The sequence below is a fragment of the Mustela nivalis genome, assembly GCF_964662115.1.
Source record: "Mustela nivalis genome assembly, chromosome: 5".
NCBI classification, from domain to species: Eukaryota; Metazoa; Chordata; class Mammalia; order Carnivora; family Mustelidae; genus Mustela; species Mustela nivalis.
Window position 1 is genome coordinate 94,230,287 of NC_139024.1, and position 14,105 is coordinate 94,244,391.

Genomic DNA, 14,105 nt, shown 5'->3' on the forward strand with positions numbered 1-14,105 from the left:
ACCTATTTAATTACATATATATTTACCTATGTGACTCAAGAATATTAACCCTAGGTTTTAGCCAAGAAGGATAAAACGTATCCGTTCAAGGATATGTACCTAAATATTCACTATAGCATGATTTATAATAACCAAAACCTGAAAACTATGGTACACTCAAAGTCAATACTATTTAGAAATAAGGAGAAGCAAACTATTGATACATACAACAAAATGCATGATTTGAAAAGCATGTTGAACAAATAAAGCCAAATAAAAAATAATGTTTGGGGTATGATTCTATTTGTTTGAAATTATAGAGCAAGATAAACCAATTGATAATCTCAGAGAAAGAAGAGATATTACCTGGGGTTGGTACTTCATCGGGTTTACCACAAAGAGACAGTAAAGATATTTTAGGGGAGATAAAAATATTTAATATACAAATTGATTAAAAAAAGTGTATATGTTATCCAAAGTTTATTAAACTCCACACTTGAAATCAATGTACTGAGATCCAGGGAAGATGGTAGAATAGAAGGAACCTACGCTTGTCTCATTTCATGGATAAAGCTAGACAATACAACAGTGTAAATAACCCAGAAAATGACCCAAAGACTGGAGAAACAAATTCCATAACTAAATGTAGAAAAGAAGTCACATTTGTGTATATGTGTGTATGTGTGTTTTCAGGAGAAGAATTCAGTAATTCATGACTTACATATAACATCCAATGCTCAACACTAGTGCCTCCTTAATATCCATCACCCATTTAGCCTATCCCCTACCCAGCTCCCCTCCATCAATTCTCAGTTTGTTCTCCATCATTAAGAGTCTCTTATCCACTTTTCCTACCCTCTTCAATGATGTCAACATTTGATACAAATACTATGTATCCCACCACAACTACTCCTCATTCCTCATGCTTTGGGCAGATGTGCCTCTCCTCACCTCAATTAGGCCTGCTCCAGACCCTGAACTGTAGATTCCTTCCCTAAGAAGACACAAATCTTGTTTACACCAAGCCTCCCACACCATCCACATTACAGATCCGCCCCTGTCAATACACCCATCCAATGTGGCCAGCACATCCAAAGTGACTCCACAAGCCTAGCAGTATGCAAGAAGCTCCAAAATGGGCCAAAGCCAAAGCAACTACTTTGGGACAATAACCACACTCACCAAGCTGATTTGGAGTGGGAGCAAACAGCTGGTCTGACTGCAGGCCCTATCTACCAATGAAAGCTTCTCAGGAGATGATACAGGGAAATTGCCCACTAGCTTGTGCTACATGTCTGGCAGATGCCTGTTCTGATGCCCAAGACAACTCCAGAATGACCCACTAACACTGTGGGACCAAGCACTGCCTACAACAGGCAAGGAAAGCCACTGAAGACAACTGGCCTGAAAAAAAAAGCAACTTAGCTTCAACAGCAGGGCACATTCTATACACATTGGATTCACCCTTGATGTACCAGGTTCTGGTGACCAGGGAACACTGCATGGTGGGACCCCAGAAGACCTCTTATTTGTAAAGCCATTATTTTCAGGTGAAGGAGATATAGCTGACTTTCCTATACATAGAAACAGGTAGAATTAAACAAAATAAGGAGATAGAGAAATTGTCCCAAATGAAAGAATAGGACAAAAATCACACCAAGAGACCTAAGTGAAATTAAGTAATATGACAGAAATTAAAGTAATGGTCATAAAAATACACACTAGACTTGAGAAAAGCGTGGAGTACCTCAGTGAAACCTGTAAGAAATTTTAAAAAGAACCTAAAAAATAACCAAAGATGAAGATTGCAATAATGAATTTAAAAATCTATTAGGTGGGGGGCTCCTGGGTGGCTCAGTGGGTTAAAGCCTCTGCCTTCAGCTCAGGTCATAATACCAGGGTCCTAGGATCGAGCCCCACATTGGGCTCTCTGCTCAGCGGGGAGCCTGCTTCCTCCTCTCTCTCTCTCTCTCTCTCTCTGCCTACTTGTGATCTCTGTCAAATAAATTTAAAAAAAAAATTATATATATATATATCAACAAAAGCAGACCAACTCTAAGACATTGTAATTAAACTTACAAAATACAGTAATAAAGAAAAAAAATCCTAAAAACAGTAAAATGAAAGTCAGCCCTAACTTACAAGGGGAGACCTATAAGTCTAGCAGCAGATCTCTCCACAGAAACTTGAAAAGCAAGAGAGGGTGGCATGATATATTCAATGTGCTGAATGGGAAGAATCTCCAGACAAGAATATTCTCTCCAGCAAGGCTATCATTTAGAATTGAAGGAGATAAGGAGTTTCCCAAAAAACAAAAACAAAGTGTTCACAATCACTAAACCAGTCCTGCAACAAATATTAAAGAGGACTCTGAGTGGGAAAGAAAAGCCAAAAGTGACAAAAACTATAACAGAGAAAATCTCCAGAAACAATGACAGAACCAGTAACAAAATGGCACTAAATACATGTCTATCAATTATTTCTCTGTATGTAAATAAACTAAATGCTCCAATCAAAGATATAAGATCACAGAAGAGATTAAAAAAAAATCTGTCTATATATGCTGCCTAAAAGAGACTCCTACAGAATGAGGGTGAGGGGATAGAGAAACATTTATCATGCAAATGGAAGGCAAGAGAAAGCCAGAGTAGCATACTTGTATCAGAAAAACTAAGTTTTAAGCCAAAGATTGTAACAAGAGATGAAGAAAGGCACTAAATCATAAAAAAGGAGATTATCCAAAATGAAGATCTAACAATTGTAAATATTTATGCTCTAAATATGGGAGCACCCAAATATATAACACAATAACAACATAAAAGTCATTGATAATAATATATTAATAGTAGGGGACTTTAACACCATACTTACATCAATGTACAGGTCTTTAGGGCAGAGAATCAACAAGGAAACAATGGCTTGAATGACACCTTAGACCAAATGGACTTAAGAGATGTATTAGAACATTTCATCCTAAAGCAGCAGAAAGCACTTTCTTTTCAAATACACATGGGACAGTCTCCAGAACAGATAACATACTACATCACAAAGCAGGTCTCAACAAATACAAAAAGATCATACCATGCATTGCATGGAGGTTAAACAACATGCTACTGAAGAATGAATAGGTCAACTAGGAAATCAAAGGAGAAAAAAATACATGGAAACAAAAGAAAAAACTTGATAGTCTAAAACCATTCCGATACAAAAGTCATAAAAGGAAAGTATAAAAGCAACACAGACCTACCTCAAGAAGCAAGAAAAATCTCAAATAACTGGACAGTACACCTAAAGGATCTAGCAAAAGAACATCAAATGAAGCCTAAGTCCAGGAGAAGAAAATAAGATTAGATCAGAAATCAAGGATACAGAAACTAAAAACCAAACAAACAGCAAAACAAAATGGAATAAATCAATGAAATCAGTAGATGATACCTGAAAAATATAAAAATGATAAATCCCTATCCAGACTTAACAGAACTTAGAAAAGACTGAAACAAATAGTATCACAAATGAGAGAGGAAAATGAACCAGCAACATCACAGAAATAAAAGCAATTATTAGAGTATGAAAGATTATATTCCAAAATTAGACAAACCAGAAGAGGTGGATAAATTTTAGGAAACATGAACTACCAAAGCTGAAATAGCAAGTAATAGAAAACTGGAACAGACTGATAACCAGCAAAAATAATTGAATCAGTAATCAAAAATCCAGCAACCAAAAGTCCAGGGCCAGATACTTCAGGACAATTCTACAAACATTTAAAGAAGAGTTAATACACATTTTTCTAAAACTATTCCAAAAAATTGAGATGGAAAGAAAATTTTCAAACATTTCTGTGAGGCAAGCATTAGCCTGATTCCAAAATCAGAAAAAGATGTCACTAAACAACAACAAAAAAAAGAACTGCAGGTCAATATCCCTAGTGATCCCTAATGAATACGTATGCAAAAATTCTCAATAAAATACTAGCAGAACTAATCCAATAGTACATTAAGAGAATTATTCACCACAACCAGGTGGGACTTACTCCTGGCTCCAAAGGTCATTTAGAATTCACAAAATCAACATGATAGAGCATACTAAGAAATAAATATACAATCCTTTCAATAGATGCAGAAAAAGCATTTGACAAAGTACAACATCCATTCATGATAAAAACCCTCAACAGAGTAAGGATAGAGGGAACATACCTGAACATAATGAAGGCCATATATGAAAAACTGCCAGCCAATGTCATCCTCAACAGGGAAAACCAGATTTTTTCCTCTACAGTTAGGAACAAACAAGACAAAGATGTCCACTCTCACCACTGTTTTATTTAACATAGTACTGGAATTCCTAGCATTCGCAATCAGATAGCAAAAAAGAAATAAAAAGACATTCAAATTGATGAGGAAGAATTCAAATTTTCACTATTTGCAAATGACATGATACTAGATATCAAAAACCTAAAAAAGTCACCAAAAATTTGCTAGAACTGATACAGAACCCCAGGGAAGTCACAGGATACAAAAATCAATGAAAAGTGTGCCTGGGTGGCTCAGTCATTAAGCATCTGCCTTGGGCTCAGGTCATGATCCTGGAGTCCTAAGATGAAGCCCCGCATTGGGCTCCCTGCTCTGTGGGAAGCCTGCTTCCCCCTCTCCTACCTGCCCTGCTCAAGTTCCTTCTCTCACTGTGTCTCTCTCTGTCAAATAAATAAAATCTTCCAAAAAAATCAATGTAAGGAAATTTGTTACATTTTTATACGTTAATAATGAAGCAGAAGAAAGAGAAATTAAGAAAACTCGTTATCTTCAGTTGCACCAAAAACCACAAGATACCTAGGAATAAACCTAACCAAAGAGGTAAAAGTTCTGTATTCTGAAAACTTTAAAACACTTATGGAAAAAAAATTGAAGATTACACAAAGAAATAGAAAAATATTCCATGCTCAAGAATTTGAAGAACAAATATTGTTAAAATGTCTTTACTACCCAAAGCAATCTACACATTTAATACGATCCCTATCAAAATATCATTAGCATTTCTCAAAATTGCAACAATCCTAAAATTTGTATGGAACCAAAAAAGACCTTGAATACCAAAAGCAATCCCAGAAAAGAAAAATAAAGCTGAAGGCATCACAGTTTTGGACTTCAAGCTATATTACAAAACTGTAGTCATCAAGACAGTATGGCACAGAAACAGACACATACACCAATGGATGAGGATAGAAAAATCCAGAAATGGACCCATAACTATATGGTCAACTAATCTGCCAAAACAGTAAAAAAAAATATCCCCTGGAAAAAAGACAGTCTCTTCAACAAAAGATGTTGGGAAAACAAAAACTATGTGCAAAAGAATGAAACTAGACCACTTTCTTACAACATACACAAAAATAAATTCAAAATGGATTAAGTACCTACATGTAAATCCTTAAACCATAAACATCCTACAAAAGAGTGCAGGTAGTAATCTTTCTGATAATGGCCATAGCAACATTTTCTAGATATGTCTCCTAAAGCAAGGGAAACAAGTGCAAAACTAAACTATTGTGATTTCATCAAAATAAAAAGCTTCTGCACAGCAACCAAAAATACTAAAACCTACTGAACTGGGAAGATATTTGCAAATTACATATCTGGTAAAGGGTTAAAATCCAAATTATATATACAATTTATACAGCTCAATACAATTCATCATCATCATCATCCAATTTAAAAATGGGCAGAACACAGGAAGTGCCTGGTGGCTCAGTCAGTTAGCCATCCAACCTTTGATTTCAGCTCAGGTCATAATTTCAGAGTCCTGGGATCTAGCCCTGCATCAGGCTCCATGCTCAGTGGAGAGTCTGCTTGAGGATTTTCTCTGTCTCCCTCTCTCTTTGCTCCTCCCTCTGCTCTCATGTTCACACACGCTTTCTTTCTAAAAGAAATGTCTTTAAAAAATGTGCAGAAAGCATGAACAGATATTTCTCCAAAGGAGACATCCAGATGACCAACAGACACATTGAAAAGATGCTCAACATCACTGATCATCTGGAAAACCGAGATCAAAACTACAATGAGATATTACCTCACACCTGTCAGAATAACTAAAACCAAACACACAAAAAATAAGTCTTGGAGAAGATATGGATAAAAAGGAAACTTTGTGCCCTATTGGCAGGAATGAGAACTAGTTCAGCCATTGTGAATGAGTGTGAAGGTTCCTTAGAAAATTTAAAATGTGGGACACCTGAGTGTCTCGGTGGTTTAAGCATCTGCCTTCTACTTAGGTCATGATCCCAGAGTCCTAGAATAGAGCTCAACATCAGGTTCCCCCTGTGCTGCTCCCCCTACTTGTGCTCATGCTTCCTCTCTCACACATGCTTTCTTGCCCTCTGTGTGTAAAATCAATAGAACTACCATGTGGTCCAGTGATTGCACTGCTCAGTATTTACCCAAAGAATACAAAAATGCTAATTCAAAACAATATATACACCCCATGCTTACTGTCGCATTATTTACAGTAGCCAAACCATGGAAGCAGCCCAAGTGTCCGCTGATAGATGGAAGAAAATATGGCATATGTGTCAATTGATTATTAAGCTATAAAAATAATGAAATCTTGCTCTTTGCAAGATGGATCCAGCACGATGCTAAGTGAAATAAATCGGTCTGAGACAGAAAAAAACCATGTGATTTCACTCATAAGTGGAATTTTAGAAAACAAAGGGGAATAAAAAGAGATAAACAACAAAAGACTCTTAACTGTAGAGAACAAACAAATGGTTACCAGAAGGAAGGGGATAGGGGAAATAGGCGAAAGGGATTAAAAGTACATTTATCTTGATAAGCACTGATAATATACAGAATTGTTGAATCCCGATATTGTACACTTAAAGCTAAGATAGCACTGTATTTTAACTATATGGGAATTTTGAATATTCCAACAAAAATTAAATAAAATGAATGTATTTTTTTATTTTTATAGACATTTTCCCAAAGACATGCAGATGGCCATCACTCATGAAAAGATGCTCCACATCCTTAAAACATCAGGAAATCAAATCCAAATTCCAGTGGAATATTGTATCACACTAGTCAGAATGTATTAAAAAAAAAAATACAAGTATTGGTGAGAATGTAGACAAAAGGGAACCCTCATGCACTGTTAGTGGGAATGTAAATTGGTACCACTACAAACAAAAGTATGAAGCTTCCTCAAAGAATTAGAGATAGAAATACCTTAATATCCAGTTAATCCACTATTGAATGTTTACCCAAAGGAAATAAACACTGATTCACTAATTCAAAGACATATGCACCCATGTTTATTGCAACATTATTTAGTCAAGATATCATAAATAATGTTGCAATAAACATGGGTGCATACGTCTTTGAATAGTCAAGATATGGAAGCAACCCAAATGTGTATGGATAAATGGCTAACGTGGCACACCACTTCTGTGTTGTCCCCTTCCCTCCCTCTCTTTATATATAATGGAATATTACTCAGCCATAGAAAGATGATAATGTGCAATTTGCAGCAATGTGGATGGACCTAGAGGGTTTAGGCTAAGAAAAATGTGTCCGACATAAAAAGACAAATACCATATTGTTTCACTTCTATTTGGAACCAAACAAAAAAATGAATAAACAAAAAGTAGAACGAGACCTATAAATACAGAGAGCAAACTGACAGTCACCAGAGAGGAAGGAAATGGAGGGAGAGGCAAAATGATCAAAGGAGAATGGGAGATTCATTCCAGTTATGGAGTAAGTCTTGGGAATGAAAGGTACAGCATCGAGAATATAGTCAAGGTATCAAATGAAGGCTGCATGGTGACTGACAGTAACTACATTTGTGGTAAGCATAGCATAGCATATAGAGCTAGTGAATCATTACGTTGTAAACCTAAAACTAATATACCATCATGTGTCAACTATACTTAAAAAAAAGAAGAAGAAGAAGAAGAAGCTACAAAAATGCACAAAGGAAACTGCCTCCCATTCTGAAAGCTAACTTGAAAATACCAGCAGAGATTTATATTGTAGGCTGTAAGAGTAGTACATCAATGACAAATAACTAAATATTTTTCTGTCTGTTACACAGCTCCTCACAAATATTCTTGAGATTGGGTTTTTTCCAAGGACTACTTTAAAAAAAAAAGTCTAAAACAAGATAATGCAGGACAGTTTTCAGTTCACAAATCAAAAAATACACTACATATACAAGCATGTCATCTTATCATTGGCTGCCACACACTGTTTCGGGACATTCTTGATCAGAGCTAAGAAAGCTGAAGGCTAGCCTACCAATAAGTACTTTCTCCCCGCAAACCTACAATGTTAATGGCTGTATTTTTGCAGATTTTTGCAGAGTATACTATTTTATCAAACAATGCAAGACAAAAGACAGTATTTTTATAGAAAAATGGAAGCCAACCAAGACTTCTAAATAAAAGAATGCAATTGCTACTTTCCCATATTTTTGCAGGTTACATACATTTATTATTTTATAGAAAAGAACATTCATATGTAATACAATGAAAATTATGGGGCACCTGGGTGGCTCAGTGGGTTAAGCCTCTGCCTTCGGCTCAGGTCATGATCTCAGGGTCCTGGGATCGATCCCCGAGTCGGGCTCTCTGCGCAGCAGGGAGCCTGCTTCCCCCCCCCTCTCTCTCTCTCTCTCTCTCTCTCTCTTTCTCTCTCTGCCTGCCTCTCTGCCTGCTTGTGATCCCTCTTTGACAAAAAAATGAATAAAATCTTTTAAAAAAAAAAAGAAAGAAAAAGAAAAGAAAATTAGATTGGATTTTTTTTTTTTTAATGTTTTAACCACTTCAGGGGGGAAAAAAAAAATCAATATGGAAAGACCAGCCATTTTTTTAAACCCATTTTCTGGAAGTAGTTTAATGTTTCAGAGATTCCCAGGCAAAAATAAGAAAAATGAAAAATAAAGAATTAATGAAATTTGCCTTTGTCATCCTTTCCCTTCTCAGCATTATTTTCCCAGTTTACATTGTTCTAACTCTAGTAACCCTAGTTTCTTTATACTTTCTTGTACCTGCCTATAGATACTACAGACACTGTAATATTCTACCTATTTCGCTGTAGGATACTGACCCGGCTCCCCCCACCATTAAAATAAAACTAAGGAAATTTAGCGCAGTTTAATCTTTTTACTGTAGAATTCCTTTCACAAGCTAGGGGAGAAGCCCCATCTAATAGGTATTAATATATGAGAATAAGATAATAACTGTTTTCAGATGATTTCTTCTGGAAATGAAATATAGTGGGTAAACTATGATGAAGCCAGATACCAGTACTAACCACACATGAAAAAAGATGGAGAAGGGACACAAAATATTTGGCTTCTAGGTTAGGGATTCATCTACCTTGTTTATTGTCTTTATCCTTTGGAATTTGTGAATGGGATAAATTCTGGATGAAACCTCCTACAGCTTGGTTTTGATGTCATAATCTTCAAATAACTCTTCTTTCTATCTCCTGTGTCTCCCAAAGTTGTTGTCTTCTGGCTTTGCAATCTCCCAAAATTGCACCACCCCTGAAATCTCAAACTCAAGCATTCTAACTACAACTCCTATCCTCTCAACTACTTTTTGCCTTATTTAACAATTTTCTATATATTTGGTTTAGTCTCCCACCTCCTTGAAAAAAGAGGAGCAATTGGTTGTGAGTTCCCTTTATACTCTTATTACCAAATTCATTAATCTTTCTGCATCTGTAATGAAATCCCTACTCCTACCAAAGTTCCAACCCCCTTTTGGCCTCAATTCTATCTCCTTTTGGTCATTTCAAAAAAATCCTTCAAGGTCCACTATTTCCCTGAGTCTTTTGTGAGAGGGGGCAGGCAGTGGAGGGCTCTCTCCTGGATGACATCCCTATCATAAAACTATTTTATCGAGTATTTTAAAAGTTGGAAGACCAACAAATCTGAAAACAAACAGAAATGTACTTCTGTTTGTTCACTCATCTCCCATTTAGCTACCACTTCATTTCTGGGTAAAAGAATTTATTATCTTAGAATTTCTACTATCACATGCTTACATCTTTTTCAACCACTTTAAACAAGTTAGTTTTACTAATACTATTATTCTTACCTGAATTAACCATGCTCTGCTCTGGTCCCCATCTCTTTTTAACTATACACACTGATTTCATTCAATTCCATAACTAAGTGTTATCATTAAAGCAAGGACACGTGAATTCAAAATTTCATCTTTGACCTCTATGAAATTACAGACTTAGCTATCACTGCACAGAAGTGTCTCCTGCCCTGAGAAAGGGGAAGATAACCACACATACCAGTATACCCCTCAATGCCCCAAACAAAAGCCTGTAACTGGCAGTGCAGAGAGAATGTCCTATCAGTGCATCTGCAGTCCTGGAAGTCATTTGGCCTGACTGCTATTCCTGCTCACCATAGAAAGCCTCTCAGGGGACAAGGCAGGAAAAGCACCCTGCATTTTCATGTAATTACAGCCTCAGCAAACAGGCTGAGAGCAGGCATGTAGTCTGACTGCTGACACCAACCAACTACAAACCCGTGATTGCCCTAGATGGGCCTCTTAATAGCACAGGAACTAAACCACAACAGGTAAAGTGGACCTTTGCTGCTAACTGGACTAAAGACAAAAACAATTCAGTCAAAACTGTAAGGCACACACAACCCATATAAGAATCTTTTTTTTGAAGTGACTGGTTCTGGTGAACAAGAAACACTGCACTACAGAGCACCATGAGACTTCTCCATAAGGCCACTACTTTCAAAATCAAGAGACATAATTGACTTCCTTAATAAGGAGAGACAAACAGAAACAAACCACAAAGTTAGACAAAATGAAGAGACAGAAGAATGTGTCCCAAATGAAGGAATAGGCAAAACCACAGAAAAAGAGCTAAATGGAGATAAGGAATATGGCTCAAAGATTTCAAATCATCATATATACCTACTGGACTTGAGAAAAGAATGGAGCATCTCAGTGAGACCTTCAACAAAGAGGAGAAAAAAATTTCTTCAGAGATGAGAAACTAAGTAACTGAAATTAAAAAAAAAAAAAAGACACTAAAAAAAATCAATAGCAGGTTAGAGAAAGCAGAAGAATGTATTAGTGAGCTGAAAAACAGAGTACTGGAAAGCAACCAAGCTGAAGAGCAGAAGGATAAAAAAATAATACATTAAGGGAACTCTGCAACATCATCAAGAATAATAGCATTCCCATTAGAGGGATGCCAGAGGAAAAGATAAAGAGAAGAATATTTGAAAGAATAGTAACTGAAAAATTCCCTAACCTGGGGAAGGAAAAAGACATACAGATCCAGGAGTTAGAGACCCCAACAAAATCAACCCATGGAGGTTCATATCAAGACACATACTTCAAATGGCAAAAATGATAAAGAATGATAAAAATTTTAAAAATGGTAAAGGAAATTTTCAAAACAGAAGAGAGAATTAAATAGTTACCTACAGGGGAAACTCCATAAGGCTATCGCTGATTTTTCAGCAGAAGCATTGAAGGTCAGATGGAAGTGAAATGATATATTAAAAGTGTCAAAAGGATAACTAAACAAAACAAAAATGAAACAAAACCCCAAAACAAGAACATTATGCCCAGTAAGGCTAACATCCAGAATAGAAGGAGAAATAAAGAGTTTCCCCAACAAACATTGAAGGAGTTCATTACCAGTAAGCTGGCCTTATAAGAAAATAATTAAAGGGAATTCTTTGAGGGGAAAGAAAAGGCCATAATCAGGAATAAGAAAATTAAGGACAGAAGATCACAAGCAAATACAAATAAAAGTAGCAGTTTAATCACTTATATAACCAATATGGTGGTTAAAGCAAAAGCAGTAAAATCAATTTAATCTGTAAAAATGAGTCAAGTGATTCACAAAATAAAAGGATGTAAAGTATGCCATCATTTATATAAATTGTGGGTGGGGAGTAAGTAAAAATTCAATGTTCTTAAAATTGCTTCAGGCTTAATTATCAAGTTAAAATAGATTGCTATGTGCATAAGATGTTACATATCATCCTAATGGTAACCACAATCAAAAATCTGTAATAGATATGCCAAAAATAAAGACAAACAAATCTAAGTGTATAACTAAAGAAAGCCATCAAACAACAAGTGAAAAGAGCAAGAGAATAAAGGAACAAAAACTGTAAAACAGGTAGCAAAATGGCAATAGGTACACACCTATCAATAATTACTTTGAATGTAAGTGGACCAAATTCTCCAATCAAAAGATCCTGGATGACAGAATAAATTAAAAAACCAAAACCAAAATCAAAAACAAGACCCATCTACATACTACCTATAAGAAACTTGCTTCAGACCTAAAGATACACACAGATTTAAAGTGAAGGGATGAGAAAACATTTACCATGAAAATGGCAAAAAAACATAAAATAAATTAAAATATATATATATATATATATTATTATATTATATATTATTTTCCTAAAACTAAGAGTCCATGAACATGACAAACTTCATTGTTGTCATATTTTAAGAAATTGCCCTAGTTGTCCCCACCTTCAGCAACCACCATAGTAATCTGGAAGAATTAAAAGCACGATCTTCATTGAATAGGCCTTGTGTCCTCTTACAGAACTTGAACTTAAACTTTGCATACATGGGTTCTAGGTAACTCTACCAGGAGTGTGGTATTTTGTATTTTGGTAAGGTGGTTCTGACAGCAGTATCTAGAAAGTGGAATCTAGGACTTCATATGAATGAATATGCCAACTGGGATGAAGTGACTTGAAATTCCAATTTACATGACCAATGGAGAAAACCAAAATCCTAGCATCAGGTAATGTTATTAAAACTAACCTATAACATATTTGCTATAATGATATTCATTGATAATAGTTAATTAATTGATAACTGATAATAGTAATGGTTGATTATATCCTCTATTTGGTTGGCAAATTTTGTATATATATAGTCTTAGGTTTTTTGTGCAGTAATCCTGTTAACTATTAGTTCATATATATATATAAATTATATGTATAATTCATATTTTACATATTATATATGTATATGTACATATGTACATACATTTATTATGTTTATTATATGTATATAATATGAATTATGTGTGTAATTCATATACAGGTTATACATGTGTATATATGTACATGTATATATGTACGTGTGTATATGTACATGTACATAAGTACATGTATATATGCATATGTATGTATGTATAGTGTGTACATATAATGCATATTCATATGTATAATTATGAATTATATATAATTTGGATATATAATTATAAGTTCTAAATCATAGATATATAGAAAAGGGGGCAGATATAAACATATCCATCCACCTACCCTGGCTCAGTGATGCAAAGGTTATGGGTCTTCTAGCCTCCAAGTCCTGGAGAGTCCCAGCACTGTTGCAGGGGTCTTTCCTCCTACTCCTCTCAATCCCTGCCTGAAACTAAAGCTGGCATTTCCTGCTTTTTGTTTTTCATTTTTTGTTTTGTTTTGTTTTGTTTTTGTTTGTTTTTCCCTCCTCTCTATACAGTCTTCTCATCCTTTATTGGAAAAGACACACCTTTGGAGTTTCCCTTGATTCGACAGTCTAAATATTCATTCCCTGGCAATTTAACTCTTGGAGAATTTGTGGCACTGATCAAACATACTGTTTAGTGATATTAGAATTTTTATTACATGGAAGCAGATATAATAAGCAAAAGCCTGTGGAACACAGAAAACCATTTCATATAGAACAAAATAGAATAGTTCAGAGAAAAAAAAAGCTTAAGGCAAGCAAAACAATTACCCCCAAAACTAATCAATTTCTTTCTAATGTCAAGACCTATAACCTTTTCATTATGTTGATTTGCTTGAATATTCTTGGAAAACTAGCTAACATTTGAGAAACATTTTTAGTTTTAAAAGGAAATTTTCAGTTATAAAGTTTATTTTAAATATTGTATTTCAATTCAGACTAGATTATTGAAGGAAAATGCTTACACAAACTTCATATTTGTGAACATAAATTTCTATGCATTTATACCAAAAAAGTGCAATCTTCCATCTTTCCATTTTCATGGTAGTTCAGACCATGATGACCTAGAGTATGAGTTCTTGTTTACGTAACTTAGCTA